At 36.1% G+C, this 23,356-nt stretch overlaps 2 long non-coding RNA genes across 2 annotated transcripts; one reads left to right on the forward strand and one right to left on the reverse strand.

The window, feature by feature from the left end:
• Positions 1-2,251: 2,251 nt before the first annotated feature.
• On the reverse strand, positions 2,252-23,036 carry LOC122659792. Its single transcript, XR_006332550.1, has 4 exons — positions 23,026-23,036; positions 13,630-13,639; positions 10,981-10,985; positions 2,252-2,372 (listed from the first exon to the last, which is right to left on the reverse strand). It is a non-coding gene; the product is annotated as an uncharacterized LOC122659792 (long non-coding RNA).
• Positions 17,678-18,703, forward strand: LOC122659791. The gene is made up of 3 exons (XR_006332549.1): positions 17,678-17,690; positions 17,795-17,886; positions 18,593-18,703. It is a non-coding gene; the product is annotated as an uncharacterized LOC122659791 (long non-coding RNA).
• Positions 23,037-23,356: the final 320 nt, after the last annotated feature.

Consider the following 23,356-nt stretch of genomic DNA (forward strand, 5'->3'; position numbering starts at 1 on the left):
GTCATCCACCAGCTCCATGTTTAAAAGGTCATGTTTTTCTACAGGTTCTGCCAAGCAATATGATATTCCTCAGTGTTAAACTTTGAGCCATTTTCCTTAGGGCAAATTGCCCTCCACTACCTATCTTGGCTCTTCTTCTTAGCTGCAAATCCAGTTTTGTCGACTGTCATGCCCCTTACAGTGTCAGCTCTCTCCTTGGGAAATAGAAAATTGAAGAATGCATTAACTAACCAATGGTTACACAACCAAATCATCATTCTACGTAGCCTACTGGATCATGCCGATGGAGGAAGCATTTTACCATAATAATAAATGTTCAGTATATATTTCAAAGTTTTCTCATGTTCTTATTATGAATTAATTGGGATTTGTATCCTATTTGAGAAATGCCTATGTCAATAATGTAGATCTGAATATGTTGAAAGTCAACAATTGCTGCACATATTGCACATTATCCAGCTAAGAAATAACAAAACTGAGCACACTGACCGTTCTAATTTGCAGAATAACAGTGGAAGAAAGTGGCTGAACAAGATTCAGCAAGATTCAGTTGTTCTTCAGAAGAACCTTCCAGGTATGTCTAATGTACCAGTTCTTAAGGAACTCTAATATGTATCAGGGAGTCAAAGTTCTTTTTTGAGCATAATTAGCAAAAGAATTTTATTAGAATTGGATAAGAACATGAGGAAGCTGAAAATTAAGGGGTTGGTCTCCAAAGAAGGAAAGAGGAGAAACAAGTAAGAACGGAAAAAAAAACAAAAAAGAAAGCATAAACTTAAAAAAACTGGGGCGTGGGACGGAAGTAGTTATTATGGTACTTCTTGTTCTTTTTCAGTTTCCTCTTAAACTTCATCATGCTTGATACAAGTCTGCATTTATATGCATTTACTATACTACTTTCATATTATAATCCAACTTGGAGCTAGAATTCAGGTTTCTGTCTGACCAGTAAAAAAATGCGTATCCAGTGCACAAGGCTACTGCCACTATGTGGTCTGAGGAAGGTCATAGAGCACATACAAAGTCAATTAAAAAAAATCACAACCCTTGGGCCTACCTAACCCCCCACCCCCGCCCCCAGAGAAAAAAAAAACCTCCTTAATATATGGTATTTTTTGGTCTTCTTTCAAACAAGAAAGTCTTTTTGGGATGTAGGGAGCATTTTGTTTAACTTCTTATAATTTGTTCTCCCGTCTCTCATACTTTCTTTTCCTACCACTGTTATTTTTCTTTCTTTACTTTCTTTTTTTTTTTTTTTTTTGTGCAAGGGCCAAGTAAGCTTAGTTTGGGTATTGAATTTGATCCCTGCATACATAAGAATGTGGCAATACAAACTGTTAGTAGAAGCAATCCATACACTTCCCTCCATTAAAACAACTCTGTTAATGCTATCTACCAACTAATAGTTCAAAAGTAGTCCTCTCCCTCTCCCTCTTGCAGGAGAACGACTGTACATCATCTGGGCCTGCATATACCTTGCCTCATTCATCATCAAATTGATGTTATTCCTGTTCTGCAAGTTCACAGCTGATGATGGTGGATGATTGAACTCGTAACCAAGCAAGTTGTTCATCATGGTTGATGGATGCTGCCCACCTGTTGCAAACCCACCAGCTGGAAATCCAGTAGAAGATCCTTGGAAGACATTACTCATCTAGCTAAATGACATTGATGTCATTTCCCTTCTTAACCTCGCCGGCATTTATATGCCCAACACCCAAATGGGGGCGGCATTCATCTTTGGTAATGAATTAAATTATTTATTCATCCAAAAAAAAAAACAAATCAGATGAACATAATATTCTATTGCAATGTCAATGATATGACCAGTAACACCGCTTTAAATTATGGTAGGAGTCCAACGGCTGATTAGGAGTTATAGTAGTGTCCTACTTGAGATGGATACCAAAAACCCTGAGGTCAATAGGAGTTAAGAACAATTACTCAACAACTATTTAGACCAGATTTCAAAGTGCAAATAACAATGATTAACAGTAACAGATCTGTTGATAGCTCACAGCAACTAATATGTGATTACATGAGAAAGTTAATGAATTAAATAGTTAAAAAATTGATAGGAAGAGTTCTAGATTTATGGGACTAAACAATTGACTTCTGATAAAAAAAGTTGAAACCATAGGTAGGTTTAGAATGGCTTGCGGTTGATGCAACTGAGGTTAGAATTGAATCTCAGATGTATTGACCAAAGAACTGAAGAGTTTGAATATATTGGGACTGTAAACAGAACAAGAACTGTACTTGAGGAATAAGAAAAGAAAGAATGAAGAAGAAGAAGATATAAACCCAGCTTCCCACTAAGAACTTGCTGGAATCCCACCAACTGAGCCTTAGAATCCCACTAAGTGTTGCTGCTGAATCTAACATGAGCATGCTTGAATCTCAGAGACAGGACAGCAAATTATTTATAAGAAAGAAAATAATAAGAATTACAAAAACCTCCCTAGACTGATATTGTACTTATTAACTCTCATTAATAAATCTTTGTTGTTACTTAAAACAAAAATGGTAATGCTTTGGATCTGAAGCATGGCCTTTAAAATGTTGTGTTGTGGTGTATCTTGTTCCATGTAGCTAACAATTTCACACTTAAGTGTCTCTCTGGCTGTTGTTCAAGCTAGGCGCAATATTGTGCGTTTCAGTATGTCCATACTTTGGCTGATTGGCATGGATCTGTGGTTTTCTTCACCTCTTCCCATGTTCTTCATAACATTATATGGTCGAAAATTTTCACCAGTGCATTTCAGTATGTCCATACTTACTGGTGGTTGTGTGGGAGTCGCAGAAGGGTGGAGTCGCGGAAGGGTTTGAGGGTTTCACTATCGATACAGTCCTGACTTCTCCTCTTTTTTACTTTGTTTTGTTATTTCTTAGAGAGTGCTGTGCAGATACGAAGTGTCATTGTGAACTTATATTCGTTTGTTCAACTGCTTGCTTTTCAAATGAGGAACCTGACCAAGAATGATTTTGTGCACATACTTTGCTGCCAGAGCACCGAATTCTCTAGAGGGGGGGGGGCTCTGTATTAGAGGTGTGACACTGCATAAATATGATCAATGGGAAGCTCGAATGTGGCAGTTCTTAGGCAAGAAATGAGAATCCCTTAACTGGAAACTGAAATTTTTTTTTTTCTGTTGCTTCATCTATCATCTGTTTCTATTTAAAGATAAAAGACCTGATCACATGATCTCGAAAACCAGTTTTTAAGGACAACTCATACTGTTAAAAATGTCTATTGTACAAGATGCCTACTTTCAACCAACAAAAAAAAAAAAGGGCGACAGAAGGAGCCTTGTAAAACATGTTTTCATCAATGAGAAACAGTGCTTTATCGCAGGTATATATATCTCGGGTTATTCGACAACAAAATTGAAGCAGCAAAGTCCTACTGATCATGAATTTCACTCAACATGATTCTGAATTTCTTATACTGAATTCTCAATCTCAATTGTGTTCCATCCAACACATAGCTCCATTTTGGTTTGCAGGAACTCAGGGCTTATGACAAGGCAGCTATCAAATGCAATGGAAGGAATGCAGTCACCAATTTTGAGCCAAGTACATATGAAGAGGAGATCAACTCTGTGGTGGATAATAGAGGTAACATCAACACTGCTCTTGTGTTTAGTCTTAGGACACTGTGATCATTGTCTACCGTGGAAATCCAATATGTCCTTTTTTGGGACTTGATGCATGATCAACTTATAATGGTTATGATGCTGCAGGCAGCAGCCACAATCTTGATCTGAACTTTGGGATTTCTCCCCCTTCTTTGGCTAATGGCACAAACGGCAATGAGAGTACGGGCGGTTTCCGGTTCGATGGTGGCCTTCAGGACATACCCGATGCTAGGGGAGCGAGGGTAACAATTAGAATTAAGCATATGAATTCTATTTTGTGTGTCCATCAACCCTATTTAAATATTAAGTTGATAATTCCTTTGGTCAAATTTCTTGAGTGCACTTTATGGTTTAGATTAGCTTAATTAGTAGCTCAGTTTATATTTGTTTTTAACTGGTAGATGCCTTCGGAAAATGTAAGTAGATGTTTAGTTGAAAAGGCTGTTTTCTTTTGTATCAATCTTTAAGATGATCAATGTTGTGTGTCCTCTATGCTGTGCCACTGCAGATGGAGAACCTTGCATCGGCCTCAGTGGGTGATCAAAGGAATCATAGCCAACGAACGACATCTGAGCATGGATTTGTTTTGTCATTGCTAATGGAAGACCAATACTCTGAAAGATGGTGGAAAAAATTAATTATCATTAATTTGATGTCTAAAACTTTAAATCGACCCCATTAAGTTGAAAAAATAAAGTACAAAAAATAGGAGGCTTTATGGAAGAAGTTGTCCATCCTTCTCTAATAGAGAACTTGTAGGAACTTTTGATCCGATTTCATTCCTTTCTTTATGACAATTAAATAGCTGCATATGAAGTGGCTCCCCACTAACATATCTGTACAACTACTCAGTTAAAAAATCTATTCGGTTTCATCTGTTGTTACAACTCCTTCCTCTAAGACTTAATTAATACACATGATGATAAATAACTTATATGCTCTTGTTACTTTTCTTTGTGAATTTGTGACATAAGTTGTGGTCTGTGAAGAGCTTTTCATTTTACTTATTGACTAGAGAAGCGGTTTTAACCTTTTTTAAAGATAAAATTTTGGGAGAATTATTTGTAGTATGACCCCTATCTATTTTTCTTTTGGTAGAATTTTGGAATGGTGCCTTCAAAGTGAACACTTCACTTGTTCATCAACTTGTTTCCTTTTGGTTTACATGGGTAAACAACTCTGCTGACACTAAGGAATGGTTTCAAACAAATGTTGTCCTTCGTGTCAGTTAGGGAAATTTCTTATTTCTCAAATTTGCACAATGGCCGATGGATTGCAAAAATTGTGATGTGAGCCTTGCTAATAATCCTCATGTTTTTCCGTCTAAATGTCATAATCACAACTTATGTTCAGCTTCCTCTCTCTCACTAAATTCAAATTGGGCTTCAATAAATACTTCTCTTTCTAAACCAAGCTTTATTAAGTAAACATTTTCAGCCTTTTATTTTTTTTCCCACTTAGAAGTTTGTCTTTCTAGGACTTTCTATTCATATCCATGTAGGGGAAGTAGTTAATCACAAAGGGAAGATATGTCCTTTTGGCCCACAAGACATTCATGATACATCGGAATCCAAGTATGGTCACACGTGCATTTTTACTAGTCATACTATTATATAAAAGCATGTTGTGGCAAATCTTTCAGTTACCTATTCTACCCTTCATTTTTATCTAAAATTCCATTATTTAATTCTTAATCTTTCTGTCAATTTTTGTGATAATTTCATAATCTTAGGTACCCTTATTGTTTATTACTATTACTATTTTTAATTTTTAATTAGTGTAAAATCTTCAATTACCTCTTCCCCGTGGCCGTGGAAAGCCAAACTCTTCAGTTCCTCTTCGAAGAGAATGAACCGAAGATTTCTCTCAGAGACTTCACTCTGCTTCAATCAAAGTTTGTTTCATCCTCAAACAAGGAACTGAGGAGATCGGAGATGGAAGATTAGTGCTAGAAAGTTGGAACCATTCGCAGAACTCTTGAGTTCCTCTTCGAAGAGAAGGAACCGAAAGATTTCTCTCAGAGACTTCACTCTACTTCAATCAAAGTTGATCCTCAAACAAGGAACTAAGGAGATCGGAGATGGAAGAGTAGTGCTAGAAAGTTGGAACCATTCGCAGATTTTTTTGTTTTTGCAACTTGAACCATTCGCAGATTAAATTAGTGGTGTCGATTGCAATGTCGATTATTACTGCTATTCCACCTTTTTAGGGTTGGTACCCATTCTCGCTTCTTAGGGTTTCAATTTTGATTCATTTGTTCAAAATTCTGAATTTTTTCTGTTACAAGTTCACAATTCAATAAGTTCTTAGCTTTTTTTTATTTTATTTTTTCTTAACTCTTAAAATTGTTTTTTTATAACAGTAAATTTATCGAATACCATTCTTACCAAAATAAATAAATAAATCTAATTGTGTGACCTTCTCTTTCCCTCTCTCTCTCCCTCTCCAATCTCCCAATTTCAGTCCTCTCACGTCTCAAAGAAAACGAACCTCTCTCTCCCATAGTTGCCATGGCGTCCTGGCGCTGGAGAAGCCTGCATGGCGACCTACGCCATGGCATCCTGCTTTGATTTCTTCTTCCTATCTCTCTTTCCCTCTTCGATTTTTGCCTTCCCACTTTGATTTCTTCTTTATTTCTTCTTTCTCTCTTCGATTTCTTCTTTCCCTCTTCGATTTCTTCTTCCTGTCTCTCTTTCCCTCTTTGATTTCTTCTTCCTGTTTCTCTCTCTGTTTTGCAACTAAGAAGTCGTCAGATCTGATTCCAGGAATTAAATACTCCTTGCTTAGTTGATTTCTGTGATGAGTTCTTGCTGGAATTGATAGAACATGATGTGGCGATGCTTTGCTTGAAGGTTTAGACTGGATCGAGAAGAGTTGAAGGAGTTATCTCCTTCGTACTTTGCCTTTTTCTGTCCCAGGTTGAAGATAATCATAAATCCGATCGTGGGTTATTACAAACCCTTATTTTTTCTTTTTTCCTAAAGTACCTTTCTCTTATATTATTCCCCTTTGTCCATACTTTACACATCCCTCCAAATTTACCTTTAGTCATTAAATCAAAACCCTTTTATACCATTTCTTAGATTCTGCTTAATTACAAGATTGCCATCCTTAAAACTTGAGAAACAATAGAGAAAAAATAAAACATGGCTTGAGTACACATCTATTAAACCATTAAAAAAAAAAAATAATAAAACATGATCGACATGTTCGCCATGGCAACGCCATGACAAAAGACATGTCGATATATCGACGTGATAGCCCTCTACCGACTTGGATCGCCGTGAGGCCGTGACAATTATGCTCTCTCCCAATCTCTCAATCTCCAGTCCCTCTAACGTCTTAAAAAAAACGTACCTCTCTCTCCCTCTCCTCCCTAAAGCCTCTTTCCTCGATTCCTTTGCATTCTTCCTTCTTCTTCTCTCTCTCTCGACATCACACGTCATTCTTTCTAGAGAAAATCTTCGTAAGAAGATGGGAGACATATTTTCTTGATTGTGTTTGCATTGTGACCTCCATTCCTACTTTTCTTCTTCTTCTTGGAGTTGGGGACTGTTTCAGGGGATATTCCTGCAGCCACCACCGAGGATGTGGAACTTGAAAATCATGGAAAGTTGACTATGCTGATTGAAAAGTAGGTGGAATCCACCCTTGGATGTCTGGCATGCATGAGTGGTTTTAGTTCCACCTGTCACATTCTGTTTGATTTTTTGTCTTCGATCCTTACAGCGGCGAATGATTAATGTCTAAAGCAATTAGGTTTTTTGGTTCGAGTTTGGTCTCGGTGATTCTACATTGAGGAGGATTTTGTAGTGGACATATGGTAGGAGACGAGGAGGACGCCGCCGGTTCCCGAGGACAGTGTCAGATCTCTGGTGCGGGCGGTGGTGGCCGCAAAGCATTCTGGAGGTCGGCATCTTGGTCTTCCAGGTCTGCCTCTCAGAGTTCTACCCCCTTGGATCATGTCAAAGACTTCTTAGATCCTCATAATAGCATCACCAACAAGAACAACGGCGGAGGACAGTTCCGAAGGTTTCCTCTCCTCTCACTCCTAGGTCCCAGCAGAGTAAGGCTCGCTCTTGCTTGCCCTGCTTGCAGCCATTGTCGATCACTCGCCGCGGCTTGGACGAGTTGCCCAAAGCTGGTTCAGATGATGTGGGAGAATCGCCTCAACCTCCCACCCCAAGTGGTCGAGGTGATCCAAACAAACCTATAGAAGGTTTGAAGCTTGACTTGTCTTCGTTTCAGAGAAACCCAGATCCCACGGGGACTCTTGTTAAGAAAGATAGGATCGGCTTCTTTGATAAAGAATGCTCCAAGGTTGCGGAACACATATATCTTGGTGGAGACGCTGTTGCTAAGAACAGGGATATTCTCAAGCAGAACGGTATCACCCATGTGCTCAACTGTGTGGGTTTCGTTTGCCCTAAATACTTTGAATCCGACCTCGTCTACAAGACCTTGTGGTTGCAAGATAGTCCTTCTGAGGACTATATACTGCGGCCCAACGAAACAGGGGAGTACTTCATCAATCATAATTCATCATTCCATCTCTCTTATGCACGATTGTCTTCCTCTCTGTTTCGTCTCTCCCTTCTCACACGGCTCCCTCCCTACTGCGCTACATTCCTTCCGCTGTTCGAGTGAGAACGTTTGGTTCTAGGGTTTTTTCTAGAAGAAAACAAGGTTTCGATGTGATTTCCATGCGATGCCCACGAGCTCTACTCTCACCGCCCAGGCAGGGCCAAGTATAATAAGCCAGTCGCGTGATACGCACACACTGAGTCACCAAGATGTAATCTCTTCAGCAGAATGTCTCTGAATGGAGCGGAGTCGATCCCAACGACGCCTTTGCTATGGACAACACAAACTTGGTCTTCTGACCTTCATTGATCTCTCTACCAATTTTTATAACGGGTTCTTCTCTCTCTTTCTCTCTATCTCAATATTTGTTGATTCTTGGTGAATTTTGAATAAAAAAGGGTTTACGATGATGAGGAAGAAGAGTGATTTTATTTGATTTTTGCAAACTCGAATAAAGTTGACGCAATTCATAATCAGTATGAGTTTTTTGTACAGAGAATGGGAGGTCCTCCTCTTTATTCTTAGAGGAAAGGTAATTCTGTTATCTCAAATTTGTTTCTAAATTTTTTATGTTTTTGTATTACTTTTATGTGTTTGTTTCAGCAATCTGATATATGGAAATTTGGTTGTGCTAGCAGCCAGTGTAGTACTGCTAGAAAGTAGTCTTGGAGAGTTTGGATCAATAAATTTAAGAACTGGACACTTTAATGACCCTATCTATGGCTTGGTGTTTGGAGGTTAGAACAGTATGCGATTGATATGCTGAATCTTGAAGCCTAATAGCTATTTGATTATCTTTCATTCTAATACATGTAGTACCATATTGTTGGTGTCAAAATTAGCTAAATGAGAATGATTATCACATTTCCACCAAAAAAAAAAAAAAAGTTATCACATCGTTATTCAGTGAGGAATCATTTAATGCTCAATCTAATGATGAAAGTGAGTGAATCAACAAATTCGAAGAGAGGGGTATTTAAGGTGAGTTTATTTCTTCTATTCTTTCAGATGACCATCTTTTATCATCTCATTCTATACAGATTTTTTGTAGCACCCTAAGATTGTGTGCTAGGTGTCCTTATAGAGGACCTATAGAAACAATATTCTCATCATAGAATATTTCATCTCAAGAGACTATCACATCCCTTATCTGCAATTTAATTAGCTCTACTTTTCTCCACGTTGGCCTACCATGGTTTGATGGAAGTGATTATGAATGTGCATTTTATTGTTCAATTTTTACATAGTCAATATCTTTTAAATTTGTTTTCATGTTTAAGCTTGTGCAACAGTGAGGTTTTTTTTTTTTTTTGGTTATAATTTCTTTCTTCCTTTTTGTATTGGATGGTGTAATTTAGGATTTCTTAAAAATTTGGTCTCAACTTCAGAAATCTAGATTCAATTTGAAATGTCGAAACTGGAAGATAAAAAAAGAGGAAGAAGATTTACAGAGGCCGCATATTCTTTGATGTACAGTCTTTATGTTTGAAAGATATTATTTTTGTTGCATTATTTTTCTTAAAATTTGTTGGGTTCCCCAATCTTAGGTTTATGCGTTTACAAGTGATTTGGTGCACTTTATGCCTTCTATCAATGTCTCTCACTTGAAACAACACTTTTACCAAGATTGTCAGTCAAAAAAAGGTGAGACCCCATAAACAAGTTTCCTTCGAGTTTCTGGTTTATATGTTTTCAATCGTGCTGAATATTCCATCGCTCTAAAGGTGTTTTATCACCTTGAATTTTGTAAAACCTACAAAGGGTTCAACAATGGCAATCTCTGGATTAGGAGTTGTAAGCTTTGCTATGAGTTTCTTTCTCTTGAAATGGATGACTTTGACTTTAGTTTCTCCCATTTTCTATGATGAGGAGCTTTCTCATGGTATGTCCATGTGATTAGGCTATGGTAGGAGCCAAGATTGTTGGATCTTTAAGGATTTTCGGTATCGATTTGAACTCTACCAGATTACATGCAGGTAAGTGATTCAATCATATCCTTAAGTCATTGCATTGAAATATATAGTAGGGATTCATATCACTCTTTAATCTTTTAGGTATCCTATTGGTAGCTTATACTCGCTTATTAAGTTATCAATAGTATATAGTCAATATTTAACTCAATTACTAAATTTTTTTTTCGTGCTAAGTCTCCATTTCTATTTAGACCACTGTTGCGTGTGCTTTTCAATTTCTTTCATGAAATGCGATTTTTCAGTTGCATAATGAGTCTAGAAGAGAAGTTTAGTGCTTTCTTGAAAATGTGTTTCTCTCTCTCTCTCTCTCTCTCTCTTTGTGGTTCTTTTCTAATATTATACTTGATTTTGGTGAAACAGGGTAATTTGTTTCTTCATATGCCGCGAAAAAGTCTTATTTCATGAAATGGATGAGCAAGGTTTTTTAAATGGGCCAAGATGCACTATCAAGGTCTTTAAAATGGGTCAGGTGGTAGCGTAATGATTATACACCATTCACTATTTCTTGGGGATGAAAACATGGTGTCCCATGCTCCAACAGTAATTTCAATCTAAAATTGACTTCACACTTTTCTCTTGGTTTACTAATTTCTCTTTCTTATAATGACAATGGAGATGTTGATGAGGTGACGACTAGAAAGTTATATATAGAATCAAACATTCCAATTTCTTGTGCACAAGAACTGCTCTGAGATTCTGCACATAAATATAAGTTGGATAAGAAAGAGGATGGATGTCTACTTTTTTTTTCCTTTTCTATTTTGGTTTCATGGATGGATGGATACTTACACTAATAAAACAAATTTGTTTCAATCTACATAATTATGTCTTAGTCCATGACGATTGTAGTTTCTGCTACATAATTATGTCTCTGTCCATGTTTGTGATGTCTATGGCCATGCCTATTCCTTATGTTTTTCTATTCCGTTTCTGACTTTTCTTTGGAACTCTTATGTTGGCGTTTTCCTTTTAGCTCTTTGGAACCAAAAGGGGAGAAGATAGCTCTCTTTCATTCACCAAACTATTGATACTTTTGATGCTCTTACAAATTGATCTCCATGATTCATATCAAGTCCAAGTTAGATAAATATTTCCTGCAACCAGAAGGGGAAAAACCCATTTTGGGGACTATCTTAGTACCATTACACTTGCGGTAGCTGGAACATGTCAGTCACATTTTTCATATGTTTTGGAGTTGACTGTAGTTAATCTTAGGAAAATACTTTTTTTGTGCTGGTTTTGGATATCTTGGGTTTTGCTCACGACATGACACGATATAAAATTTCCAAAATAATTGGTTACTATTATTAATTTGGTAGTATCATCTATCTACTCTATATATATATATATATATATATATATATATATATATATATATATATATATATCATACTATCATATCATACTATTATATAAGTATATGAACTCATGCTTTGTGGCTATTTTTTCATTTGACCTTTTTATCCTTCTTTTTTTTTTATTAAATACCATTTCTTTTTTATTATCTTTCCTATACGTTCTTTCTGTTTTTTTAGAATTATTGGTACCCTTTGTATTCTTTTAATACTTAAATACTCTTTTAAAATTTCTAATTCCCTTTATTATCTATCTCACGACCCTTTATTATCTCTCTTTGTTTTCCCACTTTCCTTTTCCCTTTCTCTCTAATATCTTTTATAATATACATTCTCTCTTAATTCCTCATCACTCCCCGTCTTCCTTGCCCCAATATTTCTTTCCAAATTCTCTCCCCATGCTTTCTTAACCTTAGTTAGTTTCCTTATCTAAAAAACTACTAAAATTTTCCCAATTTATCTTTTGCTTTGCTGGAGAACGCGAACAAAATCGGAATGGTAGTCAGAGACAGAGACGGAATACTGAAGTGATATTTCTCCACTTCTATGTTTGCGTTGCAGTCTCTGGCACATCCTGCTATTGGCAGTGCCTTTAGTGGTGCCTCTGCTAACCCCGGCTCTTTTTTTCTTTTTGTTACTGAGTTGCTAACCTAGCTCCAGTTCCTTCGACAAGTATCTTTGTCTGTGGTACATCCTTTTTCATTTTTGGATACTCTCGATGGTAGAGCAATTGCGATTATACAACACATTTAGCTTTGCGGAGGAGAAATATATAACGTTTGGAGCCTTGGTTCTAAGGCTTTTTAGGTTTTATTGGGTAATATCTACTGTTAGGGGACTCCAACGACAATATATCTGAAGCAGCTCTGCTGGACTAAGGATGTTCATATTCCTCTTACTGATGTTTCCCACGCATGGTTAATCCAACAGTCTCAAGTATCCAATTTCAACCACTAATCACATATACCGCTGTTTTTCAAAGTCAAATTTCTGAGAGAATTTCCATTTTTTTTTTGGATGATTGAATTTCCGTATTTAAATTTGTTCATGAGAAGTGGAGGGAAGGTTTCAGGTTTTTTTGGGTGATAGCTACTGGTAGGGGATTCCAACGGCAACATGTCTGAAGCAGCTCTGCTGGACTAAGGCTGTTCATATTCCTCTCACTGATGTTTCCACGCATGGTCTCCATAGTCTCAGGTATTCAATTTCATCCACTAAGCACATATACCCCTGTTATTCGATGTCAGATTTCTGAGAGAATTTCCAGATTCAGATTGTTCATGAGAAGTGGTGGGTTACAATGTCATTACTTGCTGTAGGATTTCAACCACTAATCACATATACTCCTATTATTTGAAGTCAGATTTCTGAGAGAATTTCCAAATTCATATAGTTAATGAGAAGTGGTGGGTTACAAGTCCATTATACGCTGTAGGATTTTATTCTAATCAACGGCTTAATGACTCTATGCTATTTGAAAACAAAGCATGTGGTTAATTACTTTTCAATATCTTCGAGGTTCGAGTTGTTTTCTAGCGATTGCAGTCATAGTTATCAAGGCGTCGCCTTGGCGTCCTGGCGGTTTTCAAGGGTCAAGGCGAATGGTCGCCTTATGGGAAAGGTGTTATGTTATTAATTTATTATTATTTTATTATTTTATTCTATTTTCTATATTTGTATTGGCTTTGTGTATATGATTTTCATACAATATGATACACCGAATCATTTAAAAACAAAACAAAATAAAAATATATAGACTTTTATTTTATTTCTTAGATTTTCATTGGCTTGTGTGCATTACTTTTGTGCATTGTGTTACATGGAATCACCTAAAGCCAACAAAATCAAAAAAACCCTTGACTTCAACTCTCGAGTCTCGACTTCGTGCTCCAGATACTCTGTTCCTGCTCAGCGACTCCAGTGCCTTCGACGATGATGAATGCCATGAATCACGACCACGAACTGTGCTCTGGTGAGGGACTGCGACCTCGAATCTTCTCCCGGGTAAGTTTCTTTTCTTTTATATTCCATTTTATTCTTCTTCTTCTTCTTCTTCTTCTTTAAAAGAGAAAATAAAACCCTCGACCTCCTGCTCCAGCGCCATTTCTGGCTTGTCTGAATCCAACGAGTCATCCTCCGGCTACCCCATCTCCAGCAAGGTAAGTAACTAAAAACTAAAAAGGCTACCTTCTACTGTTCTTCTTCTCTTCTTCTATTTTTCATTTTTTTTTCTTATGCTGCTGCTGCTGCTGCTGCTCCATGTCCCAATTCTCACTGGCAACGAAGAGAAAGAAGGGACGGAGAAGAAAAAAAAGACGAAGAGAAAGAAGGGAAGAAACTGGTTGCTGCTGCTGATGCCGAAGTGGATGCCGCTTCCGCTGCTACTGTGATCTGGATCACTCTTTAATTTTTAAGGATGATCTCTGGAATCCAGTTTCCAAGGGGGATTTAAGAGAAAAGCTATTGTTTTTATGTTTCTTGGACACTTTCTACAAGTAGAGATTTTATTTATGCAGTATGTCCATTCATCTTCCCTTCTGTATTGGCTTTCTTATGGCTGCCTTTTCCATTTCTGACCTCAGCAAATATAGATGGTCCACTAGGCTCTAAATTTTGAGGGGTCTGAACAATTGTAGTAGTTGTTAAGAGTGGGCAATTCCATTAGTTTCAGTTCCAACCATCCCATCACTCTTGATGGGTATCAAACATGTGTTGATTAACAAAGGCTTACGATTTATAGCCTATTATCTATCATAGAAAATGAGCACTCTCTCTCTCTCTCTCACAAACACACACACACACACACACACACCCGCATACATTTTTTTCCACACATGCCCCTACTCTTTGCACCACTTCCATTTTTTATTGATATTTGATCTATTTCTATCACACACACACACCACCTCTTTGTCCCTCACTTCTAAAGAACATAAAAACTATTCACCACTTTCAAAAGCACAGATCGACTCTCAAACTCTTCTATCAGGTTAGGGAGGATTTTGAGTCGAAGTACCTACTCTATTTAAATGGTTTTTATTCACTGCAAAACCAACATAATCATTGAAATCTTCATTGTTGGACAGAGTACACATTTGGTGATGTGGGGCAGCCTCTCTTATAAAGAACATAAAACACCTCCTCAAATTCCCAAAACCAAGTTTGATTCTCAGAAGCTAATCTACTGTGATTCGATCAGGTAAGTGGCTGATTTACCGTTCAAGATCCTATTGTATATAACTGCTTCTCTCTCTCTCTCTCTCTCTCTCTATATATATATATATATATATATATATATATATATATATATATATATATATATGTAATCACTGATTTACTCTTCATAATTATTAATGTTTTTCCCATATTAGACAATAAATTTATTGATCAAGATAGGTAAATTTATAAATCCAAGGAGTTTTGTGTTGGAGAGAACATAGATTAAATATTTTTGGGCCAATCGAGAGTTTGGATATTATGGATGGTTTGGTACAATCTAAAAACATGTTTATTCATAGGTTTAAATAAAAGAAAAGCATACATTTCATCGGTAACGCTTCTGATCTCTTTGTGATCAAATATCAACTCGATTTATTAGTTATATAGTTATGAATATCCTATACTTGCTTCATGTTGTGTGTGTAAAAAAATCGTTACAGTTTGTAAGTATATCTACAGGTCAAATGGTGATGATCATTTGACATATTTTCCCTGGGTGATACTTAACCCTTTTATTGGAGGAAATCAAACATTGCACTTAAATATAGACTGTTGGATGGGCTTATATCAGACTACCGGCTACGGACTACACTTGCAAACCAATAATGTTTCTTCCCCCGTTGGTGTTATACACATCAAACTATCAATGAATTCTATGTTCTTCTCAGACATTTATCTTTTATCAGCCTCCGTCAGCAATATAGCAGTTTTCTACTCTGCCACAAACTTCATTTAGGTTATATATAGACAAATGGATAGAAGAGACTGGATAGTTAAATTCTTTCAATTTTTATTACAGAATCTGTTAAATCACAGTCGTCTCTTGATGATTTTAATCCGTGTCGCAAACTTGTGATCTTGTCTTATCAAAACGAATGAATGGTTTGAGAGTAGCATCAAACTAGACAACCGATGGGTTGGACAACTTGGCATACCAACTCCGGTTTGGGAGATCCACTGAAGAAATGTTGTCCTCGTGGTTTCGGTTTGAACGGAATACAGTGGCCTAACCAATTATCTTTAGACATACATAAAAGCATTTGATGCAAGTTTTTTAAACCAATTCTTAAAATTTCCCACTCTTGAACTATGATACTATCTAGAAAGCTGGCGCCATCATCTTCCGTGCATAGGGTGTTCCAAATCGTTTGGGAGAGGTTACACCATGACACAATTGCATCTATTATGAATTACTAATCGAATGCTCATTGAAGCTTACAACTACTTAGTGTGGTCGCTTTTTTACCACCTATATTATATATTTATAATTCATAATTAGATAATTAAATAGATAAAAACTCGGTTGGCATAACTGTGACTGAGTAAACCACAACCCTGTTGTTGCAGTGAAGAATTTCAATTGGGTTGAGCTTGGGGCTTTGGGCCACTGGAGACTTGTCAACCCAACCAATTTTACCCACTGCATGCTCCTAGGGTATGCATTCTCTCTCTCTCACACCCACCTAACAAATGTCCACGTGCACATTTACTAGGTAAAATAGCATTAGGAGCTCATATAAGTGCATGAACTCATGTTTCGTGGCTACTTTTTCACTTGACTATTTTATCCCTTCTTACTTATTTAAATACCACATTTCATTAACTAACTCTTTTTTTTTTATTTTACATTTTTATAAATTATTGGTACCCTTTTATTTAATTTTAATTTTTATATTCAGATATTTTCTCTCCACTTCTCATACCCTCGACCCTCACCCCTTTCTCTTCCTCGCGGCCTTTCTCTCACTCTCTTCTTTCCATTCCTTCACGCCTCTCCTCTCCTCGCCGTCCCATCTCAGCCCCCTTGGTCGCTTGGTTAGTGCAGCTCGGCAAGTTGCCTTCGTATCTCTCTGTAATCATCTCATCGGTGCAAAAGACGCATGCTCTGTTAAATCTATTGGAGGTTCGTTATTCGCCCTATAATTTGATTAGTTGCTATGATTTTGATCCAGAGAAGCCTCAATGACAAGTTGTAGGTTTGATTGCTTTTCTTTTATTTGTAATTGAATCATAGCTCTAGATCGTGACTATTATTTGCCCTATAATTTGATTCCTGATTTGAGGCTTCTTCAGTAGAGTTGCTTTGTTGCTTCTCAATCGCAAGTTGTAGGTTTAATTGCTTCTCTTTAATTGAATCATAGCTCTAGATCGTGACTATTATTTGCCCTATAATTTGATTCCTGATTTGAGGCTTCTTCAGTAGAGTTGCTTTGTTGCTTCTCAATCGCAAGTTGTAGGTTTAATTGCTTCTCTTTAATTGAATCATAGCTCTAGATCGTGACTATTATTTGTCCTATAATTTGATTCCTGATTTGAGGCTTCTTCAGTAGAGTTGCTTTGAAGCTTCCTCAATCGCAAGTTGTAGGTTTGATTGCTTCTCTTTTATTTGTAATTGAATCATAGCTCTAGATCGTGACTATTATTTGCCTTGTAATTTGATTCCTGATTTGAGGCTTCTTCAGTAGAGTTGCTTTGATGCTTCTCTATTTAATTGCCATTGGTTCTTGGGACCTATGCAATTTTATTTGGACGTACATGATGTATGATTGCTTCTTCAGGAGGGTTTTTGTTTATATCCTAGCATATGGGATTCCCTTTATCGCTATTGTTTGCTTCTCTCTTTTTTTTTCCCTATCTGATTTGAGATTTCTTAGCGTGATTGATTCCTTTGCAGAAGACGCCAGCCCTGTTAAAGCCATTGAGTAAGAAATCTATGCAATTTTCTTTTTTGAATTATTTACTTCGACTTATTCTTCTCCAACTCATGTAGTGTTATTTCTTCACTTGAGTAGAGCAATTGCAAGAGAATTTAAGTTTCTGAATAGTGTCTACAAGTCACGTTGAGGTTGTTTGCATGTTATAGAAACAAAGTGTTCCCATTTAGTGAGCTAATAATTGCTTCTCTGACCCAGCATATAAAGGTTAGAAATGGACAAATGGTACTTCTATTTCAATTCACATGTACTTTGAGGCTTTGCATCCGTTAAAATTTTAATTTCTCTGTTGGCACTGCAATTGGGTGCAGAAAATAAATGGCATGGCTCAACTAAAGTGAACTCAATTTGGCAAAGTTGGTTTGGATTGTGTTCTTGGGATTGGAGGCTTTGAGTTGGAGAGGTTTTATTTTTTTGCCTTTACTGTTGCCAAACTTGCCATGATTTTTTGCTAAGGAATGAAAAGCATTATTCTTTTATACTAGTTGATTTGTATATATTCCGAGGACTTCTAAATCTATTACCCTATTTTATGCCTTTTCATTGAAATCCAATTTCTTTAATATGGCTAATTGCTCAACAAATATTTCATCCAGTTTTGGATCCTCTACGTTTGTGTGATGCATAGGAGTTAGAATTGCATAAATTTATGCAATTGCATGTGTTTTATATTATGATGCCACTATGTGTTTCAGTTATTGTGTTGAAAAATTATTCTTCAAAAACTATTCTCTGTCAATGGTTTGAGGGACTGTTTTTTCAATCTCTTATTTCTTTAGCCTAGAAGATCTCCTTGGTGTAAATTTTGAATAGCATGTTGCATTCTCATCCCAGGGCTATTCTAAGTTCCCTGCCTCTTGAATTTTTGCTTTTATGGGTTTCCATGTAGCATTGTCCTTGAATGGATTTGTTTAGGTTAGCAGTTGAACCACTGAAATGATGGAAGGGTGATTCCTTTCTATTGCTTGATCCATTATTATTGATTCCGAATGCTTTAATTTATAGTACCTTTTGGTCTTTTTCATCTATTTGTTCATCAACTTCATCTCTCCTTTGAGCTTATAGGTATATATGGATGTTGATAACTAACATTATAGGAAAGTTGCCAGGATTGAGAGTACAGTTCATGCAGAGGACTCAAAGGAAGATCATGAAGATCATACAAGTCATGATCATGATCATGACCATCATCATCATGAACATGAGCATAAACACAATAAGTACTATGTGATTTGAAATGGTCATTATATGTCTAAGGGGTATCTTGTATTGTAAATTATATGAACAAAATTTTTAATAATCTCAACCTTTCTTTCATACTGGTAACTGGTAGATTTTGGTTTGATTTGTTTTCAGATGAATAAGAGTCATTGATTTTGCTTTTATTTCTCTTGGGATGTGTTAGACTTTTAATGTTCTTGCAATTAGAAGAACACTTTTAACCTTTGCAAGACTTGTTGACCACTTTGAAGACTGCAAACTAGGACACAACTTTAAGAGAAGAAATTGAGTATGTTGTGACTTGTCTGGCTGTTTACCTTAGTTGTGCACGTTTTTCACCTTTGATTCTTTTGCTACAAAGGAGAGTCTTCTCTTTATTTATTATTAATTATCTCATTATAGTGTTGATTTCCTGCATTTGCTTCAAGTCTTATGGCTTTATTGGTCACAAAAGTTTCTTCCATATACTTGACTGGCAGATATAGTTAATGCTCACATAATATTTTGCCATAGATTTGTGTATAGACTGTAACTGAAAGTTTTCATTTTAAAACATCACCAAATTATAATGCTGAATCAACTGTAATTGGCATTAAAGTTCTCTGCAATGTTTTATTTAGTTTTTTCGTTAAAAAATTTTAACTATAGAATGTTGTTGAATGAAAGAAATCTTGATCTGCATCTAGGATTTGTCTCGTGGTACGGGCCTGCTACTCCTTGCTGAAATGAGCTTATTTGGTTACCTTGCCAAAGGATATTACACAATCAGAGTTGTAAAGGTTGTTGAAGATCATTCAGATGTTGTAATTGAGTTCATCTATGTCAATTCAACATCATCGCAATGGTAGCCAGTAGATCCAATATATATCCTTGGTACCCATGCATTCATATGATCACTAGAGGTGATGCACTGGGCCAGCAATACAACGCACCTTATTATGTAAGTTCTTTTCATTGTTGACAGTCTGTCATTTCCTTGGTGAGGACTATATAGTTAGTATTTACAAAAAAAAAAAGACTATATAGTTAGTTGAAATAATGAGTCGGGAATTTATTATTATTTTTTTTGGGTTGGGGGGCGGGGGAGAGGGGGTTATACCAACTGTCAAAATCTATTACTCTTGCTCTCTTTCGGATATTGTTAAGGGTGGGGCAGCTAGAAATCAGTGGTTGGTTGAATCCCTGCTTTCAATTAAGATAACCAAAAAGAAAACTGTAAATTAAATTGTTGTAGCCCTTTAGATCTCCTCAAGATATGAAATTAACAATTGTGTTAGAACATAATATTTGGAGCTAGAAATAGAATTTGTTGTCATCAATGGCTATGAATTAGTTATATACGCCGATGTTGTGGAGGCAAGTTCAATGTTGATTTGAAATCTGAGAACGTAAAAGCATATTCAGCATTTGGTATTTGTATTCTAGTATGGATCTCTTGTTGTGTAATTAGAATTGTCGTCTTGTATTAGCAACCCATTCATTTCTCCCTTTTTCAGCAGAAAGGAAGTCCTAACTTGGCCATCTATCTTTGGGAATTCATGTGTGTTCTATCCATTGTGATGATGACTCTCTTTATCCTATATTAATTGCTCCACTTTTCAACAAGTTTACCCGTGACTAATGATCTATACCTCTGACCTATTTAGCTAAGTGATAAGACTGTAGATTTTCATTAATAACTGATCTCAGTTAACCTCTTTGTTAGATTTCTTCTATTGCTACTTGTGAATGCTTATTTAATTATAACAGAACCAATTTCTTGGACTTGAAAATCATGGTGTTAGGAAATCAATATGAACTTTCTTGGTGGATGAGTTTGAGTAGGAAATCAATATCAATTTGAGATTTAATTGAGTATTGTTGTTCAGTTTATTTCTATTCTATATGATTGGATAGACTGCATTTGTTCATTTCTATAAAAAAGATATTGAATAAATAGATTTTATGATTGTTGCCCAGTTCAAGAGGCTGTATGTTGCTAGAACTAGCCATTTGAAACTATAATTTTGGAATAAAATACAAGCAGATTAGGGTGCTAGATACTACAAAGTAAGGACAAGTGAGTACATGCCATGGATATTGCCATTCTGTGTTTTTAAGCTTACGATGCTTTGAAATTTGAATCTTCACTGAAATTTCAAAAACTCAGTGGGTATTCTCTTTGAAGCAAGGTTTGTGAAACCATCTCATGGTTTATTGTAAATTCCAAACTCTATTTGATGGGTCTTTAGCTTTAATTGGTAGAGCACTTGGAACATGAGCATGTTTCATGCATGTTCCAAGGGGATAGTGGTTCGAATCCACTAAGACCTTTTTTGTAACAAGACAATTTAAAATTCAGCTCTATTTTGTTCAATAATCTGTTTTGACTTTGGATGCATATACATTACTTTAAACATAAAAGTTTTTCAATTGAAATTACTAAACATCTTTCAAACGCTTCCCCTAAGTCATAATTAATACCACCTCCTGAAACTTCTCACTCTATTTTCTTGTTACTAAAGTTTAGAACTTGCCATTTAGACTGTGTAATAGTTTTAATAGTAATTTAGTACAAATGCTTATATTTTCCCAAATTGTGTAGATGTAATGACATTTTCATAATAACTATTAATGATATTTTTTTTGTAATTTTTTGTTATGGTGTCTTGGATGGTAATGACATTTACAAAATTATTTGGGTTAATTATGATGATAATGATATTTCTGTGAATATTGCCAACAGTGTTGAGAAATTGTTCTAGAACAGGTTTTACCAAATGCTCTTTCTATTCTTTTTATATTTTAGAAACAATTCTGGAACAAGTTTACCAAACACTAATCTAGAGCCAAATAATACAGTTTTATAAACAAAAAAAATTAAAAAAAAAATAAAAAGAGAAAAAGATGGTTCTGCCAAAGAATAATGTTCCTAGAATAGAAACGTTACCAGACACAGCCTTAACTCTCCTTACCTCCCTTGATCGTCATTCTCTCTTTGACTCTCCCTCATGTTCTTTCTCTCAAAATCTCTCGTTCTCTCTATGATCTACCCTCACTTGTTTCTCTATTGCCCCAACATAGGGCCACATGTGCATTTGCATGTGCATGTGTGGGCCTTTGTTACGTGGCAGAGAGAGAGAGGGAGAGAGAGAGAGAGAGAGCACTTGGATGAACATTTGGTTGTGACATGAACTTTAAGACAATCAAATTAATCTTTCCTTGACATTTTCACTCGATAGAAAATAGATTATTAAAATAAACCTTTGCTTGTTGAAGGTATAGTTTTAACATAGTTGAAACAATAATTCGTGTAATTATTTATAGGTTTCGGAGAAGATTGACTCTGAAGGGTTAGGAGTCAATGTTATGTGATTGGACAATTAAACACACAATGTTGTAAATGTGGAAGGATCATGTAAACTACATTTAAGCTAATCATTCTCTATTTTAATATTTTTGTATGAATATTCTTTTAAATCTATAAATTTCTTCGTATCAGCATCTCCTTTAAGGCTTTAATGTCACATGCAATGATTTTTCTTGATGTTCGATTCCAACCATTTCTGCAAAGTAGAAACAATATATATATATATATATTATATTATTTTTTTGAGAGAGAGAAAGAGAGATTTTGAGAGCCATAAGCTTAACAATCAAAAGGAGATATTACCAGTCCCTTGTTACAAAATTTTCACATTAACCTCCTTGAAATTAATCGCAATCATTTGTTAATGTTTAATCTGAACCCCAAAAACACTCTTGGAAACAAAAAAAAAAAAATTGCTCCTTAACATATATAGCAATAACACTGTTCAACAAAATGCCAAACATTAGGCCTTTGATAGCATTTCCAATTGAAGAAAACTGGCAATGCAATTGCCTCCTCAACACTTTAAAGTGTGCTTTGTTTGAAACATGGGCGATAGTATACTTGGAATGAATCAAAACAATAACTCTGAATTGGAGGATCACCAATTTCAGACGAATGTCGGATCATCAAACGACATGGTGAGGAACATAACGGTAACAGTAGAAATGATTTAAAGATATACCATGTTGGACTCACTGATGCATAAAATCCACCAATACAAAACTAAGCCTAGCACAACTAGTATATCCCTCATTCGGAAATTAGTAAAATCAGAAAAGAATATACCCTTTGAGATTTCTAGTTTCATTTATATATAACAGGAAGAGAAAAAGCAAGAAGCAAGGAGAAAGGAGAAAGTATATGTAAATTCCTTGAGAAGTGCGAGGTATGCTTCGGCTAGGATCTCCTTATAGATTCCCTTGAGGCTTCATGTCTCAGTTGACCACTCTCCACCTCTGACTCTTTTACATTAACTTTGGTAAGCGGAAGAAAATTTTGAACCTCATGTGACAATGATGGCTCACCCTGTGCTAGCTGTCCAATTTAAATACTACCCAAACCTATAATGTCACGCCCCAAACCACCCCTGGGAGGATTGGGCAAGTGATTTGGAAAGTATAACAACATCCGCCAAATCCCCAGGATCTAGAAGCAGTTAATATAACTCACAAACACACATACACCCATAACAATGGATAAAAAGAGATACGGAGTGTTGCGGAAGCTAAAACTTATCATTAAACATTAAAAAATAAACAGTACATTGTTTATAGCTCCATTTCGCCACTTGATTATGCAG

This window comes from Telopea speciosissima, chromosome 4, assembly GCF_018873765.1.
Source record: "Telopea speciosissima isolate NSW1024214 ecotype Mountain lineage chromosome 4, Tspe_v1, whole genome shotgun sequence".
Classification (NCBI taxonomy): domain Eukaryota; kingdom Viridiplantae; phylum Streptophyta; class Magnoliopsida; order Proteales; family Proteaceae; genus Telopea; species Telopea speciosissima.